Below are 20,707 nucleotides of genomic sequence, written 5' to 3' on the forward strand. Positions count from 1 at the left end.
AAATATCCTTTGAAATGTTACCTCAACATAAAATATATTTTATAATAAAGATAATGATATCTAGAAGTAGTATGTGCTTATTTTTATAGTAATATTATTAGGGAATATCTGTATTAAATAACTCTTCCTTTAAAGCATTAAAGAATAGTTTCCTTTCTTCCATTAAAATAAAAGATTTTCTTAAATTATTTCATGAAAATTTTATAATTTAGGTAGCATTTTGAAAAAATTACTTTATACATCATGATATTTTATCAAATATACCTGTTATATATAAGGAAAAAAGAAAATGAAGCAAGCTCTCAACATTGCTTAAGGCAATCTCAAAAGTTCATGGTGGTTGAGTTTAACATTAGTTCCTTCTGGTCTCTTAGACTGTCATTTGTATAAACTCTGGAATCTACAGGGAAACATATTCTTCACATTTTTAAATTCTTTGTAAGAAACTATTGTACCTTGGCACTTTTACTTTGTGTTTTTAGCCACAATTCCATTAGAGTACATCAGAATTCCCCTACAAATTTATTAAGAGAATCAGGAAGACTTTCATTCATTTCATTTTTTTGAGAGAGTGTGCGTGTGTGTATGTGTGTATGTGTGAGATGGGGAAGGAGTAGAGGGAGAGAGAGAGAATCCCAAGCATGCCCCATGCCCAGTGCAGACCCCATTGTAGGGCTCTGTATCACAAACCTGAGATCATGACCTGAACTGAAATCAAGAGTCAGACACTTAACCAACTGAGCCACCCAGGTGCCCCAATAAAGACTTTCTAACCTTCAGTCTGATCCTTCCCATCCTTCCCATAATTCCAGTCCATCAATATGTTAGAGCTGTTGTCACTTGGAGAATAAATGTATATTCTCTAATCCTACTCCTTGAGATTTTAATTTAGTAGGTCTAAAGTGAAACCCAGAATTCTCTACTTTTAGAAGGATCCCAGGAGATTCTGATGTAGCCCATCCATACACTTACATTTGCGTTCTTTGTCTCAATTGATTAATTACTGACTTTATTAACCTGTAAGTTCCTGCCAACCCACAGCTTCTTATAAGGAGAACTGTCCCATGTTTGGACCTCCTGATTGCCTGAGGCATAGTCGATCAGGTTCTAACCATTCAACTGCCCGGTCTCACCACAGGGGATTGTTCTGATGAGAACCTGAACCCAGGGGACTTGCCTATAGACTGGTCAGCAGCCTCAGATAAGAATGTTGCAAAGGCTCTGCCTGAACATAAATGACAGTGGCTTGAGGTCTAATATGAATTTCCCTCTGTGGATATTTGAATATTTATGAAGACAGATGTCAACAAGTAATCAAAACGAAAACAGAGAGCCAGAAATAGCCATTAGAGAGAGTCTGTTAATAGTGAAGCACAAAACTGAAAACTATTGAGCTCTCAATGTGAAGAGACAAAATCAGAATTCTCTTGCTCTCATGCTTGGATCTTGACTCTCCTATTGTCCTCTAGGCCTTCTTAGATCCCTTTAATGCTCCTTCCTTTTAAGTGCCACTTGTACCCTTACAACACATTCACCTTTCTTGAGACAAACTGAGTCAGTCTTTGTGACTTGAGGACAAAATGCCTAATCAACTCAGACTCATAACCTTAGGTATTAAGTTTAGCAGTGCTCCCAGGTCATATAATCCTTTTACCAAGTTAACTAACAGGACTTTTTTTTTTTTAAAAGATTTTATTTATTTATTCGACAGAGATCAGAAGTAGGCAGAGAGGCAGGCAGAGAGAGAGGGGGAAGCAGGCTCCCCGCAGAGCAGAGAGCCCGATGTGGGGCTCGATCCCAGGACCCTGAGATCATGACCTGAGCCGAAGGCAGAGGCTTTAACCCACTGAGCCACCCAGGTGCCCCAACTAACAGGACTTTTTGAAGGAAGAATAATGATAAGAATTGTATCTATGTTGGTGTTAGAAATCATCTTAGGCAGATGTGGGAGAGTTTTAAGTTCTCATCACTAATTTTACGTACTAGGTATGGACATTGGTCTATTTTATAATCAAAAGTATAAAAATATTATCCAAAGGAAAGCTGACTGGACAGGGGCATTAGCTTTGAAGGTGTATAAATTTTCTCATGGAGTTCCTCACTGAAGTCTATAATGGATGAGTCCACTTGAGTAGCCAAATCACAATCAGAAATCAATTTTTAGTTTATAATGGGGAGAATAAGAATTAAAGGCTATGAGATGAGCACAAATGAGAACACAAATGAGAGCTATGTGGCATGCATGCTTAATGGCACTGGGCTAAAATAAGATGATCTATCTATGGTGTTCCATGAAAAACGTTACAGTTGGGACTCAAATTCTAGAAAGCTGACTCTTTCCTGAAAAGTACTCCAAAGAGCCATCATCAAGTCTTGCCACAGTGACCCTGATTTTCTAATATTACTAGGGTTAACCCACTCTTCTTTAAATGGCCCATTTTTTCTTTACATAAATTATTAATACAGTCGAGTTGGTTTCTGTGGAGTCCTGTTGGCCTGGAGCCATTCTGTATTCTCCAGATGATTTTGTGTATTTATGTAGATCTAAAAATTTAGTTCCTAAACTACAACCTTAATTTACTGCTCCTAGTTCCTGATGTGATGTGGGCACTCTCTGTGACTCCAAAATAAATACAAATTGATGGTTTCTAATCTTTCCCATTTACCCACTGACTCATTCAAACATTATGGAACACATCTTATGATCTATAGAATGATGAATGAGACCTGATTTCTGCCTTTAAAAAGCTCATAATCTATGGCAGAGACAAAAGTATATGCATGGTGATGGACGGTTAGAGCACTTATAGGGCTCTCATTAAATTTCCATGGGTGTACATGGAAGGGAGTCCTTAACCTGTTTGGAGAGCTGAAGAGGTAATAGGACATCTAATGTAAACCTTGGGAAGTGAATAAAAAACAGGCAAGAAGCAACTCTGAGCGTAGGGAACAGAGAAGTAAATGTACAAAATTATTTATGGCATGTTAATGTATGATAAAAAAAAATCTGGTGTTACCAAAGCACTGGGAAGACAGGAAGAGAAAGAGGAAGTGATACGTGAAGGTTTCTGAATGCCAGATTAAGAACAGCCTTCACTGTTAATGAGTACCTTTCTGGAGCCAGGTTTTCATATATGATATACATATCATAAACACCTTTTGTCATAGGTATTATGAATTCTCTACCCCCTTTAAAAACATATAACAAATAAAGATTGGCAAATGAAACACAGAAAAGCTAAGTTAAGCACCCTACTCATAATCCAAGAATTAGCACAGTCTGATTCCATTTCTGTTCAATGATAGGCCACTGAAAATTTGGTAACTTTCAAATGTGCACTACAATACTACTGACTAGTCACCTTGCTATTTATTACATCACAGGATTTATTTGTTTTAAAACTAAAAGTCTATATCTCTTGACCCCCTTCACCTATTTTGCCCACTCCACAAATCCACCCCACTCTGGTAACCACCATTCTATTCTCTGTATCTATGCATTTTGTTTTATTTTGTTTGGAGTCCACATATAGGTAGAATCATATAGTATTTGTCTTGCCCTTCCTGACTTACTTCATTTAACTTAATCCTCTAGGTCCATCTATGTTGTTGCAAATGGCAAGATTTCATTCTTTTCTTTATGTCTAAACAGTATTCTATTATATATATACACACACCTTATCTTCTTAATCCATGAATCCATTGATGGAGACTTGTTTCAATACCATAGCTAATATCAATAATGCTGTGATGAGCATAGGGATGCATATATCTTTTTGTGTTAGTGTTTTAATTTTCTTCAAATAAATAACCAGAAGTGGAATTTCTGGATGATATGGCAGTTATATTTTTAATTTTTTGAAGAAACTCTATACTGTTTTCCATAGTGGCTATACTAACCCACATTTCCACAGTGTATGATGGTTGCCTTTTCCTATATCCTTGTTGACACTTGTAATATCTTATCTTATTGATAACAGCCATTCTAAATGATATGAGATGATATCTCACTGTGGTTTTGATTTGCATCTTCATGTGACTGCTGGCCATATGTATGTCTTCCTTGGCAAGAGTATCTGTTCAGATCCTCTGCCCATTAATCAAATTATTTGTTTGCTATTGAGTTGAAGGGTTCTTTATGTGTTTTAGATATTAACCCTTACTAAATATATCACTTGGAAATATTTTCTCCCATTAAGTTGCCTTTTCATTTTCTTGTTGGTTTTCTTTGCTGTGCAGGAACTTTTTTAGTTTGATGTAGTCCCACCTGTTTATTTTTGCTTTTGTTGGCTTTGCTTTTGGAGCCAGATTAAAAAGCTCATTGTCTAGAACCATGTGAAGGAGCTTACTCGGATGTTTTCTTTTAGGAGTTTTATGGTATTAGGTTCTACCTTCAAGTCTTTAATTCATTTTGAGTTAATTTTGTGTACGGTATAACATAGTAGCCTACTTTCATTCTTTTGCATGTGGCTTTCTAGTTTCCCAACACGATTTTTGAACAGACTCTCCTTTCCCCACTGTATATTTTAGATTTTCTGTCATAAATTCACTGATAATCTATGCCTGGGTCTATTTCCAGGCTCTCTATTCTGTTTCACTGATCTATGTGTCTATTTTTTATGCCAATGCCATACTGTTTTGATTGCTATAGCTTTGTAATGTAGTTTGAAATCAGGATGCATGATGCACAGGATGCATTTCTCAAGGCTGCTTTGGTTATTCAAGATCTTTCATGGTTCCATACAAATTTTAGGATTCTTTTGCTCTATTTCTCTGAAAAATGCCACTGATATTTGAATAGAGATTGTCTGAATCTATAGATTGCTTGGGGTACTATGGACATCTTAACATTAATTCTTCAATCCATGAATACAGACTGTCTTTCCATTTATTTATATTTTAAAATTTCTTTTATCAGTGTCTTATAGTTTTCAGAGTACAGGTCTTTCACCTCTCTGATTAAATTTATTCCTAGGTATTTTATTCTTTTTGATGCAATTGTAAATGAAATTGTTTTCTTAATTTCTCTGATAGTTTGCTGTTAGCATATAAAAACACAACAGATTTTTGTATAGTGATTTTGTGACTTGAAATTTGACTAAATTCATTTATTCTAACAGTTTTTTTTTTTTGGTAGAGTCTTTAGGGTTTTCTGTACATAAAATTATGTCATCTATAAATAGTAGCAGTTTAATTTCTTCCTAATTTGTGTGATTTTTATTTATTTTTCATGCCAATTTCTCTGGCTAGGACTTCCAATTCTATGTTTAATAAAAGTGGTATGAGTGGACATCCTTGTCTAGTTCCTGATCTTAGAGGAAAAGCTTTTGGCTTTTCACCATTGAGTATGATGTTAGCTGTGGGCTTGTCATATATGGCCTTTATTATGCTGCAGTGCATTCCCTCTATACCTGCTTTGTTGTGGGTTTTTATCATAAATGGATGTTGAATTCTGACAAGTGCTTTTTCTGTATCCATTGGAAAGACCATATGATTTTTATCTTTCATTTGGTTAATGTGGTGTATCATGTTGATTTGCAGATGTTGAACCATCCTCACATCTTTGGAATAAATCCCACTTTATTATAGTGTATGATCCTTTTAGTGTACTGTTGAATTTGGTTTGCTAATACTTTGTTGAGGATTTTTGCATCTATGTTCATCATAGATGAAGGGACATTGGCATGTAATTTTCTTTTTTTGTGGTGCCCTTGTCTGGTTTTGTTATTAGGACAATGCTGGCTTCATGAAATGAGTTTGGAAGTATTCTCTTCTCTTCAATTACTTGAAGTTTGAGAAGGATAGGTATTACAGCTTCTTTGAGTGGTTAGTAGAATTTACCAGTGAAACCATCTGGTCCTGGACTTTTGTTTAATGGGAGGTTTTTGATTAGTGATTCAATTTCCTTACTAGTAATCAATATATTCAGATTTTCAGCTTCTTCATGATTCAGTCTTAGAAGACTGATGTTTCTATAGATTTATCCATTTCTTCTAGGTTGTCCAGTTTGTTGGTGTCTAATTATTCATAGTAGTCTCTTGTGATCCTGTGTATTTCTGTGGTATGTTATAACTTCTCTTTGATTTCTGATTTTGAGTCCTTGGTTTTCTTTTTTTTTTTTTCTTGATGAGTCTAGCTGAAGGTTCATCAATTTTTCAAATAACGAGCTCTAGTTTCATTGATCTTTTCTGCTGTCTTTTTAGTCCATATTTCTGCTCTGATCTTTATTATTTCCTTCCTTCCACTAACTGGGCAACCAGAGCCAGATGACTAAAGATTGTCCTCTGTGTGGAATGTGTGTGCCTTCCAGCTTTAGTGAGGAAGTGGAAGAGCAAAGGCTGGGGTGCTCTCCCTCTACTTTAGCAGAGAAGCAAGAGAATGCAGTGACTGTGCATGTCCACAAGTGCCAATAAGGTAGAAGAACAGTGCAAAAACCAGCAATTCTGTCCCTGGAAAAGTCCCAACAGGCCCCTGCCTGTCCATAGTCACTTTAAGATTAGCAAATGAATCTCCTTCATATATAGTCTAGGTGCTTTTCAAACAGAACTTCAAAGCTCCTTCGTCTAGGTAATTTTCAAATTGCTACTTTTGCACTGGACCCCAGGGCAAATGAATCTTCTTCAAGAACAGTATCTCAGTGCCCTAGAGTGCTCTGGGCCTCTTGGACATAAGCTTCATTGCTTTTCAAACCCATGTGTCTTTCTGGTGCAGGTCTCAAGGACTGGGGTGACTGATGTGAAGCATGAACCCCACATTCCTGAGCAAGAAGCTCTGGGTTTGTGCAATCCCTCCTAATTGTGATCAGAGATGGGATTTTTGGTGAGACTGCATCTTTGTCTCTCCTACCTAACTCAATATGAGCATCTTTGTCTTTCCTACCTATCTCAATATGATTCTTTTATTGTTTGTTGTGAAGGAGCTTTCAGCTACTTTTCAGGTCTTTTTCGGAGGGAACTGTTCCATATATAGCTGTAAATTTGGTGTGTCTGTGAGAAGTGTTTCAGGATCTTCCTATGCCACCATCTTGGGCTGCCTTCCCTCAAAGGAATACAAATTCTAAATTTCTCAAATGTTAATAGGATACATAATGAAATAAACTCAAAATAAAATTTTAAATCATAAGGTTCCTTTGTATTCCAAGTATATTTAGATTCTATGTTTTATGTAGATATTACAGAGATTGAGAAATATACCAGTGTCCATTCTCCTCTTCTTTCTGTTAGTAACAGAAATCCTTTGCTTTCATTTGGTTACGTAGCCACTCAGAAGAATCCATTGCTTTCTCAGCCTCCTTGCAGCTAGGCATGTGCTTGTGGCTAAGTTCTGGCCAGTGGAAAATAAACAGAAGTGGTATGTTCTGCCTCTTTCCTTTCCTCTCTTCCCACTGGCTGGAAACTGGCAACTACTGAAATAGCCTCCTTGTAACAAAAGGTGCCCTCATCTTGGTTGTTTCATGAGATAGAAATAAAGTTTAATCTTATTCAATCCACCGCATTTGGAGGTCTCCCCCTTACAGCAGCTTAATCCATATTCTAATACATGTATATATGTGTATATTCACACAATGTAAAATAGTTTTAATTGCATAATATTTTAGATTTCTTGCCAGAAACATTGGGTAACCTTCCCTTTACTTAATAACTAAAAAAAAAAAAAAGTGTTCTTCAGTTGTGCTCTCATAATATTTTTATGTGTACTCCACAGGCTTTAGTATTATTTAGACGAAATTAATTTTTAGCTATAAATTATTAATGTGGTATAGAAAAAATACACAATGGAGTCAGTTAAAATAAATGAAATATTTAGTCTTTGCTATTATCAGTAATGAAGAAAATTCTCCAGCATAGAACTATTCCTTATGAATAAATGGTAGTTATACCAATGTTTCATGAAACTGCAACACATTTGGTTTACAACAAGGACTGAAACTATTGTTCAAAATTTCATTTTGAGATATTGATTATTCAAGTACAATTTTCAAACCTGGCCATTATGGGTGAATGTAATGAAAATGAGGTAAGGATGTAGGCCTGCTACATTCCACTGTAAACTGTCTAATAGTCCTGGTTCTCAGCCCTGGCTGCACATCACCTGAGGAGTTAAAAAAAGAAATTCTTTGCCCAAGCTCTATCCTAGTCTATTATCTATTCTGACTTAACTGGTCTATTTTTGAGCTTTGGGACTGGTAGGTTTCTAAAGTCCAAGGTAATTCTAAAGCGTAGCCAACATTGAGAACTCCTGCAATAATACAATAGTTAATTCTGGAAACTTTGGGCTATTCTTGGGTCCCAGTTGTAGTCAAATTTTTGAAATAAAACACTAAATAAACTTCAACCCCATTTCATATAATGAGTTGAATTCTTTCATCAGCTACACAGGCTTCCCTGCTTCCTCTGTCAACACATAAATAGGCCCCACATTCGAGTAACTGGAGCACATAGTTATCATCAACCCCCGCCCGGATGGTACCTAGCTAAGACAACAAGTTATCATAAAATATGTAAGGATATTTTTGCTTTTTGGGCAACTGCCCTTCCCAAGGTCAGTCAGAATATAGTATCTCTTGAGTTTTACTCTCACTGGCTTTCTATCAGCATGTGTCTTGTCATTAAAATAAATCTTGCTTAATTAAGCTCATGAACAGTTTCCGTCTGTGCTTGCACTGCAATATAACAGATATAACAGATGGAAGAAATTACAGCAGGAGAAATATCTACAGACTGTAGATCTCATGGTGAGACACACAAAACAGAAATCCTGGCTTTCCCTTTTTGGCACAGATTATAACTATTATTTTAAGCAACTGTATATAAATGTAGTGTTTGGTCAAAGATTTTACTTTGTAACTGCTATGAAAGAGACCATTACTCTTCTTTTCTGTAACACAAGCCATCCTTTATAAATTATAGGTGTAGCAGACTGTCTGGAAGCCCCCCATGGGGAAGATGAGAACTAGCAAAAGGAAGGGTGCAGGAAGTCTGACTGGGATATTGTTAGGTCCTTATCCACGTCCACCTCAAACAACTTCAAGGCTCCTTCATCTCCTTCCTGGGTGGTTGTTTCCCACCACATCCTCTCTCTCCCCAAGTTGATACCAAGCTAGGGTAATAAATAAGGAGTTCACATAGGTAAAGGATAAACTTTGCTGTGCTTTAAAATGGTGAAAATATTGTAAAATATGTTTTGTTTCCCTTTAGATGTTTCACTCTAAGGATTAACCTCAAAGTATCATTTGCCTTTTATTCTGCCCTACACAGGACTTTAAGAATATGAAAAAGAATATAAAAAGAAAGTAATCTCCACTTATCTTAGCTCCAGCTTCACTAAAGGAAAAGCTTGAAGGAATCAAATGACCCCAAGTGATAAAAAAAAAAAAAAAACACAGCTAAAATAATGGAGGGGATAAAAGGAGAAGAGAAGAAAGAGGACAGAGAAAGGAGACCAGAAAGAAAGGACCCCCTTATGTCCCTGAGAATTGGATTCCATATGGGTTGATTATTGTCCAGAGCAAAGTAAAGAACTGTTTTCACCATCTCCTAGAAACTGTTTGTGTACTTGAAGAGTCAATATTCAGGTTTTCTTTCTGGGAGTAGACTATTTACCTTCCTGACTTTTCAAATATTAAGGAGAGGAGTAAGGGAACTGCAGCAAATCTGAGGGATTATGGCAAACTAAAGTCCAATCCATATAAGGTCATAGGCCAAGGAAATGTTGTATTCAAGGAAGTGGGACAGAATGCTTCACACCTTGGCCAAAACTATATTCATGTAGTTCAGAATCTGATACAGAATAGCAGTACCACAGAGAAAATGCAAACGTTTACTAGCTCTAGAAATGCACCTTAATATGACTTAGCATGATCAGTGGGTACATAGTCTGACCTCCTGGTCACCACTCTGTAAGCATGCATATTTTTCCATAGTTACAATTACAGTGAATTTTTAAAAAGATTTTATTTATTTGACAGAGAGAGAGAGAGAGAACACAAGCTGGCAGAGTGTCAGGCAGAAGGAGAGGGTGAAGCAGGTTCCCCCCCTGAGCAAGAGCCCGATGTGGGGGTCGATCCCAGGACCCGAGGATCATGACCCAAGCCAAAGGCAGCCACTGAACTGACTGAGCCACCCAGGGGTCCCACAGTTACAGTGAATTTTAATCTTCTTAATTAACTTACATATTTTTAATGTTTTACAGTTTTCAAGTTATCATAAATTACCTAAGTTACTTATACATCTTCCTTTATACTTTTTGTCTTTTACTAATGGAAATGAAGCACTGAACAAGTTTATGCAAATACCATTTTGCTACTTCTCAACCTTAAATTACCCACTCTCAATCTGCTACAGAAAAATCTTTCTTTTTGGCTAGATGCCTTTTATTTAACTACATATATTCTTTCACCTGCCTGAATGGAGAATCGCATGTGTCTTTTTAACCACCTTCAATTGCAAAATACATATAACTAGGTTACAAGCTGCTTGATTTAATGTTTTTAATTTAATAGAATCAACTAGAGTAAAAATGTAAATTACTCAACAAGAACAATTCCTGAATTGCAGCCTTTTCAGAGTTCAGATCTGAGAGTCATAACTGAACAACAGCTTTATGACCTAGACGATAAGAATTATAATTAAACACAACTGGAATTTATGTTTACATTTCTTTAAAACAACAACAACAACAACCAAAAACTCCCAGGGCTCTGTAAGATAGTTTCAAGGCCTGGAGTTGAAGTGTCTTTGAAGAGATAACCCAGCTCTGTAATTTCTCTAACTTCCAGCAGGTGGCAATGTTGCTTGTTGTTGTGGTCCCTGCGTAGCTGGAAGAGTGGAATTCAGAACATAGGTCAACCCCAGACAGAAACGTGGGCAGTTCTTGCATTACAGAGATGCACTCCCTTGTTTGCCACTAATAACTTTCCAAAGTATTTCTTATACTGCAGTTAGCTTTACTTCTGAAAAATGTAATTCCTCCCACCCCCGTCACCTCTCTCCTGCAACTGCACAATGGTTCCCTTTGTCTGTCCCCGGTATGTGGGATGGATAAGAACAGGGAGAGACAGGACACAGAGAAAATAATTAGGGGACTCCCACAGTTTTTAGTTAGGACTATTTAAATTATTGAATAATTTTTTTAAAAAGATTTTATTTATTTGACAGACAGAGATCACAAGTAGGCAGAGAGGAGGCATGGCGGCGGGGGGGGGGGGGGGGGGCGGGGGCCCGCAGGCAGGAAACAGGCTCCCCGATTTTTGTTTTAAGCCTCAGAGTCTTAGAGTCCTGGAGATCTCAGAGTCCTGGGATTGAGTCCCGCATCGGGCTCTCTGCTCAGCAGGGAGCCTGCTTCCTCCTCTCTCTCTGCCTGCCTCTCTGCCTGCTTGTGATCTCTCTGTCAAATAAATAAATAAAATCTTTAAAAAAAAAAAAGCACTGAGTACACAGCAAGTTGGGGAGGGTTTGGCCCCATCAATTCTTTTGATCAAAACCCTCCTATTTTTCTCTTTTACTCCCATGGGTTATTTTATATCCTATATTGGTTCCCATGGAGGTGAGATTACTGATTTATACCACTCACTTTTCCTTTAAACTACTCTTCCATTTTCCACCCTGCCCTTGACCATCCTAAACAATGTATTTATTTTGTTGTCACCACAGAAAATACTTGGGAACATGAGATAATTTTTTTTATTATTTGAAGGAGTCTTTAGACTTTGGAAACAGAAATTTAAAACTTCTGAGTGTTAGCTTTTGCTGAGTAACAAATCACCCCAAATGTAGAGGCTTAAAACAAAAATAGTTATAATCTCACAGTTTCTGTGGGTCAGGAACCTGGGCTTGGCTTAGCTGGGTTCTCTGCTTTGGCGCTCTCACATGCCATGATGAAGGTGTGCCACAGTCACCTCAGGTCTGAACTGGGGAAGGATCTGCTTCCAAGCTCACTCATACACTTATGGGTAGGATTCACAGGTTGTTGGTCTGAAGTGTTTACTTCCTTGCTGGCTGTTGGCAACTATCAGTCCCTATTATTTCCTTACCTGTCCTTGTACATCCTCTTTGCTAATTAGCTATTGCCCAAATCTGCCATGCATTTCTCAATTTGTGCCTTGCTGCCATATATTCTATGTTCACTGTATTCTCACTTTGTGCTTTTCCATGGGCTATTTTCTATACTCTGTACTTCTTCCTTTTCCTTCAGCGAAGTCTCAACCATCTTTCAAAATTCATCTTAGTCATCTCTTTTTCTATGAAGTTTTCCCTGAATTTCTTTTCAAGAAAGTATTGTTTTTGTTGACTTGTATAGTATCATAGACCATACTGGAAGGACTGTTTACATATATGTCTGTGTACTAGGCTCTTTGGGCACTAATTATGTCTTCTTCAACATTATACTCCCTCTACCCAAGACAGTGCTTAAGTTATAATAGGTGATTAATTAATGTCAGTGTAAAGAAAGAAGAAAGGAAATACTGCATACTTTGGATATCTATTGTGTCAGTTCAGCCTCTACTCAAAAAACTTCTTAAAAGAGTATAGATTGGAAATAAAGGAAAAGAGGAATAGAATATTTGTAGTAATTCTGTCATTACAAGGTTTCTTATATTAAATTTGGCTCTTCCTTGTAAATCTGCGTTTATCTCTTATAAAGCAGGACGGTCAATTGGTCAGCCACATGTCTTGGTTCACCTTAATGTTAACAGAAGTTGGAAAACCCATTTGCCACCATTTAATTGATAATCAAAGCATACAGTTCAGTTCAGCAATATCAAATGTCTACCCCCTAAGTTGTTAGAGATTAGATCTTAAGAATATCAACTTGAATTCTTTGCTTATTCTTAAGGGTGGATATGTATTATATTAATTTTCTCTAGGTATTCTAATTTTTCTCCCCTACTAAACAAGACCACACATATCCTATGAAAGTTGATTATATCATTTGATCTTCATAGAATAATTTTGAACACATATAAGAAAGTTACGTGAAATAGGGCGCCTGGGTGGCTCAGTGGGTTAAGCCTCTGCCTTCAGCTCAGGTTATGATCTCAGGGTCCTGGGATTGAGTCCCACGTCGGGCTCTCTGCTGGGCAGGGAGCCTGCTTCCCTATTTCTCTCTGCCTCTCTACCAACTTGTAATCACTCTCTGTGTCAAATAAATAAAATCTTTAAAAAAATTTTTTTAAATAAAAAATAAAAAAGAAAGTTACATGAAATAATTACTTGAAATGATACTCATATTTATTGTAAGTAATGTTATGAAAGATATAATTTTCTGTAGTCCTCCTTATGTTGATACATAGAGAAACTGCTCTTGGTTTTCATTACCAAGAAATGCTCTGTCTCCTGAGCAAGTCATTTATTTTAAACTTGTCCACTCTATGAATCCTGTAACCAGTAATGTTTCTCTCCCTTTACTGCTACCAGAAAGTTTAGAGAAATACTTAGGGCCCAATGTTAATAGGTGCATAGTAATTTATGACTTAGATTTTTAAAAAGATTTATTTTAGAGAGAGAGAGAAAGTGAGCGTGTTGGGGGGGTAGCAATAGGAGAAGGAGAGAGAATCTCAAGCAGACTCCCTGCTGAGTGCAGAGACTGATGCAGGGCTTGATCCCAAGACCATGAGATCATGACCCGAGCCAAAATGAAGAGTTGGCCACTTAACTGACTGAGCCACACGGGCATCCCATGACAGATTTTTTAATGCACTAACCACTTCCTTGGCTTTATTTTATTTTCCTACCTTCACTCAGATTCATTCTCTATTTAGTTTTTTCCCATTTGTATATTTTTATAAGCTGTCTCCAATCCTTTTATAGTATCAAGACAGAGCTAAATCAAATTAAATAAAAGTACAATTGTCTTATTGGGCATTTGTGGTTCTTTTAGAGGGAAAATAATCTGCTATATACTTTAAAGTGAGTATGGACTTAATCAACAGCCAGCCAATTGCAAAGCACATAAGCTTTCCAGCATGTGAAGGACCTAACATCTTCCCAGTTAGTTATTGCTAGAATTTTGATATTTTACCTCCTAGAAGAATGAGTATAAAATGACATAGTAAAACATGTAAAGGAACAACCATATTCTTTACAAACGCTCCCATAAGTCATGCTGTACCAGCCAGATAACCAAGATGTCACTGATTTCATCCACTGTGATTTCTACCATGCTGTGAGGGAAGTGTGAGTTGTAATACTGGATGGCCCTTTGCAGTCTGGCAGAAAATCACCATTACCATGTGAGATTACATAGCAACCTGTTCTTCAGTTATTAGACTGATGTGATTTTTTGAAAAGTGAGTGATCATAAAGGAAATGCTTTGACAAAGATTCTATCGTTTGAATGTTTATAGCGTTTAGATTCCTGGATAAATGATCCTCTACTGTCTTCTACGGCTAATGAAATAAAATTTATTACACACTTGGTATTCTGGTGCTCTATACATTAGCATACTTGGGGAACCTGGGTGGCTCAGTGGGTTAAAGCCTCTGCCTTCGGCTCAGGTCATGATCCCAGGGTCCTGGGATCGAGCCCCGCATTGGGCTCTCTGCTCAGCGGGGAGTCTGCTTCCCTACCTCTCTCTCTGCCTGCCTCTCTGCCTACTTGTGATCTCTGTCTGTCAAATAAATAGATAAAGTCTTTAAAAAACAAAACAAAACTTGTTAGGATACATTATCATACTTTTTTCATTAATTATCACAATGATTCAATGAGATACTGTTATTTTCTTCATTACAGATTAATAAATTGAGGTGTAGAGAGGAAAGGAACTTATTCAAAATCAGATAATGATTTATGTTTCAGATTATGTAATTCCAGAGATGATCTCTTTTCCACAACAGCACATTATTTCTCTCAACTCATCCAGGCTCCTTTCCTTCTTCGGGCATGAATAATCCTGGATAATGGGAATGCTCTGTGTGCATGTAGGTGTGTGTGTGCTCACATGCTCATGTGTGTGGGTGTATTTTATGTAGTGACTCAGTCAGAATCCCAGCAAGTAGCAGAAAGCTCACTCACTCAAAAGAATTTAACTGAAAAGAATGTAGTAAAGAAATTACCTACAGAGGTATGGGCAAGGTTAAGGATCCCAAAAGGATGGTGAGGTATCCAGGGACGAGCAACAGTGGGACACCATTGTCACTCTTAGGTCTGAAGGCTCCAAAGGAGAGAGTTTTGTTACCAGAGCCCAGTGAGATCTAGAGCCACCTGGTTATGTAATTTATTTGTTCTTTATGGATTTGCTTATACCTGGTCTCATACACCATTTCCATGTAATAATAGAATGATGCTCTACAAGTCCAACTTTATGATTTGTGGAACAACTAACGTCAGTTCATGACAGGAAAATCAGGTTACATAGTTGCTTGGTATGCCAGGCTCACATTTGCTCTCTTCTAGTCCTAGTGGCAAATCAGACCTACTCTTCAAAGACACTAGTGCTGCTGCCTTCACCAATGAATGTCTTGGTGAAGAAGGGTCTACCAGTCCTTCTGGAAAGTATCATTAGAGAGTGGGTGAGCAGATTGAATATAATAGGTACATTCCAATATTATCACATCTTTAAACCCTGAAATCCTTTCTCTAAAGTATGTTAGGGAAATTCTGGCATCTCAGCCATATTAGCTATACCCATTGAGACAAGGTTTCATTTAACAACAGAAAACTGCTGACATCATTACCAAATGCTTGAAGCAATACATTAAATTCCAAATCCCAAGAGATGTGTGCCCATACTGACAAATTTGGTCCAATCCAATGTATATTTCATTCTCCTTTTCTACAATCCTAGGAATCCACTCCCATGCAAGGTCTATAGAATCGCCACCATAAATTAGTAGACCCTAAAAACTTCTTATGGAAGGCCCTACAATGTTTTCAGTGTCTGTGCTATCTCCTCCTGGAGCAGATCTTCTCTCTTTGGACTACGCTTATTTCTACTATGGATCTGGAAGCAGGTGGGGTAGAGAGGGGATCCTGAAGAAAATTAGTACCTCTTCTTGAAAGAAAATGCCAGGTGTAAATGCTTTGAATTATTTTATGCAGGGGAATTCTGTTCCCTCACAGAAAGTGAAAGGCTGCTTCAGTTGCCAAGGAAGATTCAGAGAGATCTGGGATTTTTTGAGTTCTCAGCGTGCTCTGTTTCTGCCTAAATGTTCCCATTTATTCCAGAGATCCATTTCTTCCCACCCAAGGCCGTTACCTTGTATAACTTGATAAAATTGCTTATGTAACTGGTTTTACACCTCCGCAGCCTATACAATTAGACCTTGGGTAGATCCTTAGCCATGTTTTTCTTACAGCTACATGAGACAAGGATTAAAAAAGAAAAAAAAAGACATCATGGGGCATTCTGATTCTCCCCTCAAAACTTGATTGAACTTTGAGGGTCTCTTTCCTGGGGTCATGCCTAGTACTAATCACTGTGTCAGCTGGTGGTCAAAGAGGAAACAGCAACCTTAAAAAGATGCAACTGTTTGAAAAGAACTTAATGAAAAGATTTTTTACAGAGGTGTGGGCATGGGTAAAACACAAGGGATGGTGAGGCAGTCAGATTTTTCATGAACTTGAAGGGTCAAGAGGAGGAAATAGGGTTGCTAAGCTTGGTAAGAGACTGAAATGTCTGAGGCTCTCTGATAGGGGTTGCCTGGTAGGTTTTGGTAACCTCAGCAAGACAAGAAGGCTGTGTAAGCAGATTAATACCCTGACCTTTCTCTTCTCTCACCATCTGATCCCTGATACGCTGCTTCCCATTGGTGAAAACCAGACGATAATAGAGCAAGGATGATGCGGAGACTATCAGTTATTGGCAATTCATCTCTTTTCCATTTCCAGGTAAGATGAATTGGAGAATATGGCCACTTGAAATATTTTCCTAAGGCAAAAACTTCCATTATATATGTGGAACATATTTTAGGTACACTCTCAAATTACAAGACCTGATATATTTTCATCAAAGTCTATTACAATTCTTTAGTTAAAAATTTGCAATATTTATAGATTAATAAAACCTTGAAGAACAATATAGAATAGAGAGGTAGGAGAAAGGAAATACATACTCTAAAGCTCCAGGAAAAAATTTAGTTTAAAATGAGATTTGATCAAATTACAACTCTGAATTAAACAATCTGACTACAACTTTGACCTTTTTACTTTTACTTCCTTAAGGGGAAAAGCTTAGGAGAAAATTTGCATATAAGTAATTACTTGAAAATAACATTTGACAAGCATAAATGAACATAAAACAACTTGAAAGACTTTCATATTGCACTTAAAATGCTCAGATGTTTAAGGGAGTTAAGATATATCAGTTGGGAGAAAACATGTTTTGAATTTGATTCATGTTTGAAAAACACTTCAAGAAGCTCACCCTCTATAATCCAACAAAACCACTTGTAACAATAGTAATTATAATAGTTTATTGCAAGTACCTCTTTTAAGTCTCTCATCTAAATATAGACTTGTGCTGTTTTCCTTAACCCTGACTGACAGATACATTTTGATGAGGTAGAGAGAAAGACTGATTTGGAAAATGTATATCTGGGGTAGCCAAGGATCTCAGATAGATGAGGAAAGTATATTTCCACTTTGTACTTCCACTTCATAAATATAAAAATTTTACCTGTTAACAAAGTAATGTCTATTTTAGGGATAGATCATCGCTTCTCAGCCTTTTGGCTAAGAACAAGTGTATTAAAGGCACAGATTAATTGGGAAACCCATAAATTACATTTTATCATTCAATATTTTAATACTTGTGACATTACTTAAAATAGTAACATTGTCTTACCCAGTCATAAAATAAAAACACTGAGCATTAAAAAATGTGGTATTAGAAACTGGCAAATCTGTTCTCACTTTTTCCCCTTCTTTAGAGTAGCCAAACCCTAAAATTTCCAAATCAATTTAACATTTTCACATATTCCAACTGCCTAGTTACCACTTCTAACATCGAATCCAAAGCCAGTCCTTTATGTTTTCAGTATATTTACATTTTCACATATTATCTTACCAGCCATATTTTACTTTTTTTTTTTTTAAGATTTCCTTTATTTATTTGACAGAGAGAGATCACAAGTAGGCAGAGAGGCAGGCAGAGAGAGAGAGAGGAGGAAGCAGGCTCCGCAGCGAGCAGAGAGCCCGATGCGGGACTCGATCCCAGGGCCCTGAGATCATGACCTGAGCCGAAGGCAGAGGCTTAAGCCACTGAGCCACCCAGGCGTCCCCATATTTTACTTTTTTTTTAAATTTTTATTTTACTTTTTCAGTGTTCAAAGATTCATTGTTTATGCACCACACCCAGTGCTCCTCCTTAATACCCACCACCAGGCTCACCTAATCCCTCATCCCCCCTCCTCCAAAACCCTCTGATTGTTTCTCAGAGTCCACTGTCTCTCATGGTTCATCTCCCCCTCCAATTTCCCCCCAACTCACTTTTCTTTTCCTTCTCCTAATGCCTTCCATGTTATTCCTTATGCTCCACAAGTAACCGTAGGATAACTGACTCTCTCTGCTTGACTTCTTTCACTCAGCATAATCTTGGTTGAAAAAGAATAACAAAAGCAAAACTAAAGTTTAAGAAGATTTTTATTAAAGTGCACTTTACATACAGTAAACGCACATATCTTAAGTGTACAATTTGATGAAATTTGACAAATATATACACACATATAACCCATACTGCTATTAAGACAGAACATATTTGTTACCGCACAATCTATTTTGTGCTCCTTGCCAGCCAATTGTCAACCGTCGACCCCACCACAAGAGGTAACTGTTGTTCTGATTTCTATCATCATAAATTAGTTTCACCAAATTTAGAACTTCAAATTAGTGGAATCCTACAGTAAACTCTTCTATGTCTTTTTTCCTCAGTATAATGTTTTTGAAACTCACCTGTATTCTTACATACATAAGCAGTGCATAGTGCATATGGTACAAAATGGAGCTTTATATATTTTTAATTTTTATTAATTAATTTCTTTCAGAGCTGATGGCTAAACATTCACTAGTATTTTACTAAATATACTTCCCCCCCACCGGGGTAGATACCTAGGAGTGGAATTACTGAGTCACGTGTTCCAGTGTATAAGCTGATAGTTTTTCAAAGTAGTCATACCATTTTGCGCTTTCTCCAACAATGTATGAGAGTTATAGTTGTTCCATGTCATTGTCAACATTTGGTAGTGTCATTCTAGCAGGTGCTTAGTGGGATCTCACCATGGTTTTATTTGCACTTTATCAATGACTATTATTATGTTGAGCGCTTTTTTGTGCATATTGGCTAGCATATACCTTTCGGCAACTCTCTGTTCAAATCCTTTACTGATTAATTTTATTGGATGTTTTGTATCATTGAGTTATAAGATATACATATTCTGGATACAAATCATCATCAGGTATATGTTTTGTGAATGCTTATTTTTTTATATTCTAAAACTACCTTTTTTTCATTTAATCCTTTTAAAAAATTTTAATTCCAGTATAGTTAACATATAATGTTACATTAGTTTTGGGTATACGATATAGTGATACAACAATTTTATACGTTACACAGTGTTCATCATGATAAATGTACTTGTTAATCACATCACCTATTTCCCCCATCTCCCTACCTACCTCCTCTCCTAATCATCAGTTTGTTCTCTATAGTTAAGAGTCTGGTTTTTTTTTTTTTTTTTTAGTTTGTCTTTTTTGTTAGTTTGTTTCTAAATTCCACAGATGAATGAAATCATATGGTATTTGTCTTTCTTTGACTGACTTATTTCACTTAGCACTATACTCTCTAGATCCATCCATGTTGTTGCAAATGGCAAGATTTCATTTTTTTTTAAGACCAAGTGCTATTCCATTTTACACACACACACACACACCCCACAGCTTTATCCATTCATCTATTGTTGGACACATGGGCTGCTTACATAGTTTGGCTATTATAAATAATGCTGCACTGAACATAGGAATGCATACATTTTTTCAAATTAGTGTTTTCATATTCTTTGGGTAAATACCCAGTACCAGAATTCCTGGATAATATGGAAACTGGAAAATATTTTTAATATTTTTAATTTATTAATATTTTTTGAGAAACATTCATATTGTTTTCCAAAGTGGCCGCACCAGTTTGCATTCTTACCAACAGTGCATGAGAGTCCCTTTTTCTCCACACCTTTACCAAAACTGGTTGTTTTTTGAGGTTTTGATTTTAGCCATTCTGACAGGTGTGCAGTGATCTCACATTGTAGTTTCAGTATGCATTTCCCTGATGGTGAGTGATGTCGAGCATCTTTTCATGTATCTGTTGGCCATCTGTATGTCTTCTTTAGAGAATGTTCATGTCTTTTGCCTTTTTTTTTTAAAGATATATTTATTTATTTGAGTGAGAGAAAAAAAGAGAGAGAGTGAGCATATGTGGTGACGGGCAAGAGAAGGAGAGAGAGAGAAACCCAAGCAGGGATTCAGAATCACTGCGCAGGGAGCCTGATGCAGGACTTTATCTCACAGCCTTGTGATCATGACCTTAACTGAAATCAAGAGTCAGACACTTCACCGACTAAGTCACCCAAGTGCCCCTGCCCATTTTTAAATTAGAATGTTTGTGCTCTTTGGTGTTGAGTTCTATAAGTTCTTTATATATTTAAGATGCTAATCCTTTATCAGATATGTCATTTGCAAATATCTTCTCCCATTTAGTAGGCTGCCTTTTAGTTTTGTT

At 36.9% G+C, this 20,707-nt stretch overlaps 1 long non-coding RNA gene across 1 annotated transcript in view; it reads right to left on the bottom strand.

Annotated features, from left to right (window-relative positions):
• The window catches only part of LOC125094256 (uncharacterized), a 134,998-nt gene that overhangs the window by 92,701 nt on the left and 21,590 nt on the right, over positions 1 to 20,707 (bottom strand). The gene's annotated exons all lie outside the window — the stretch shown is intronic.

Source organism: Lutra lutra, chromosome 2 (genome assembly GCF_902655055.1).
Source record: "Lutra lutra chromosome 2, mLutLut1.2, whole genome shotgun sequence".
NCBI lineage: Eukaryota > Metazoa > Chordata > Mammalia > Carnivora > Mustelidae > Lutra > Lutra lutra.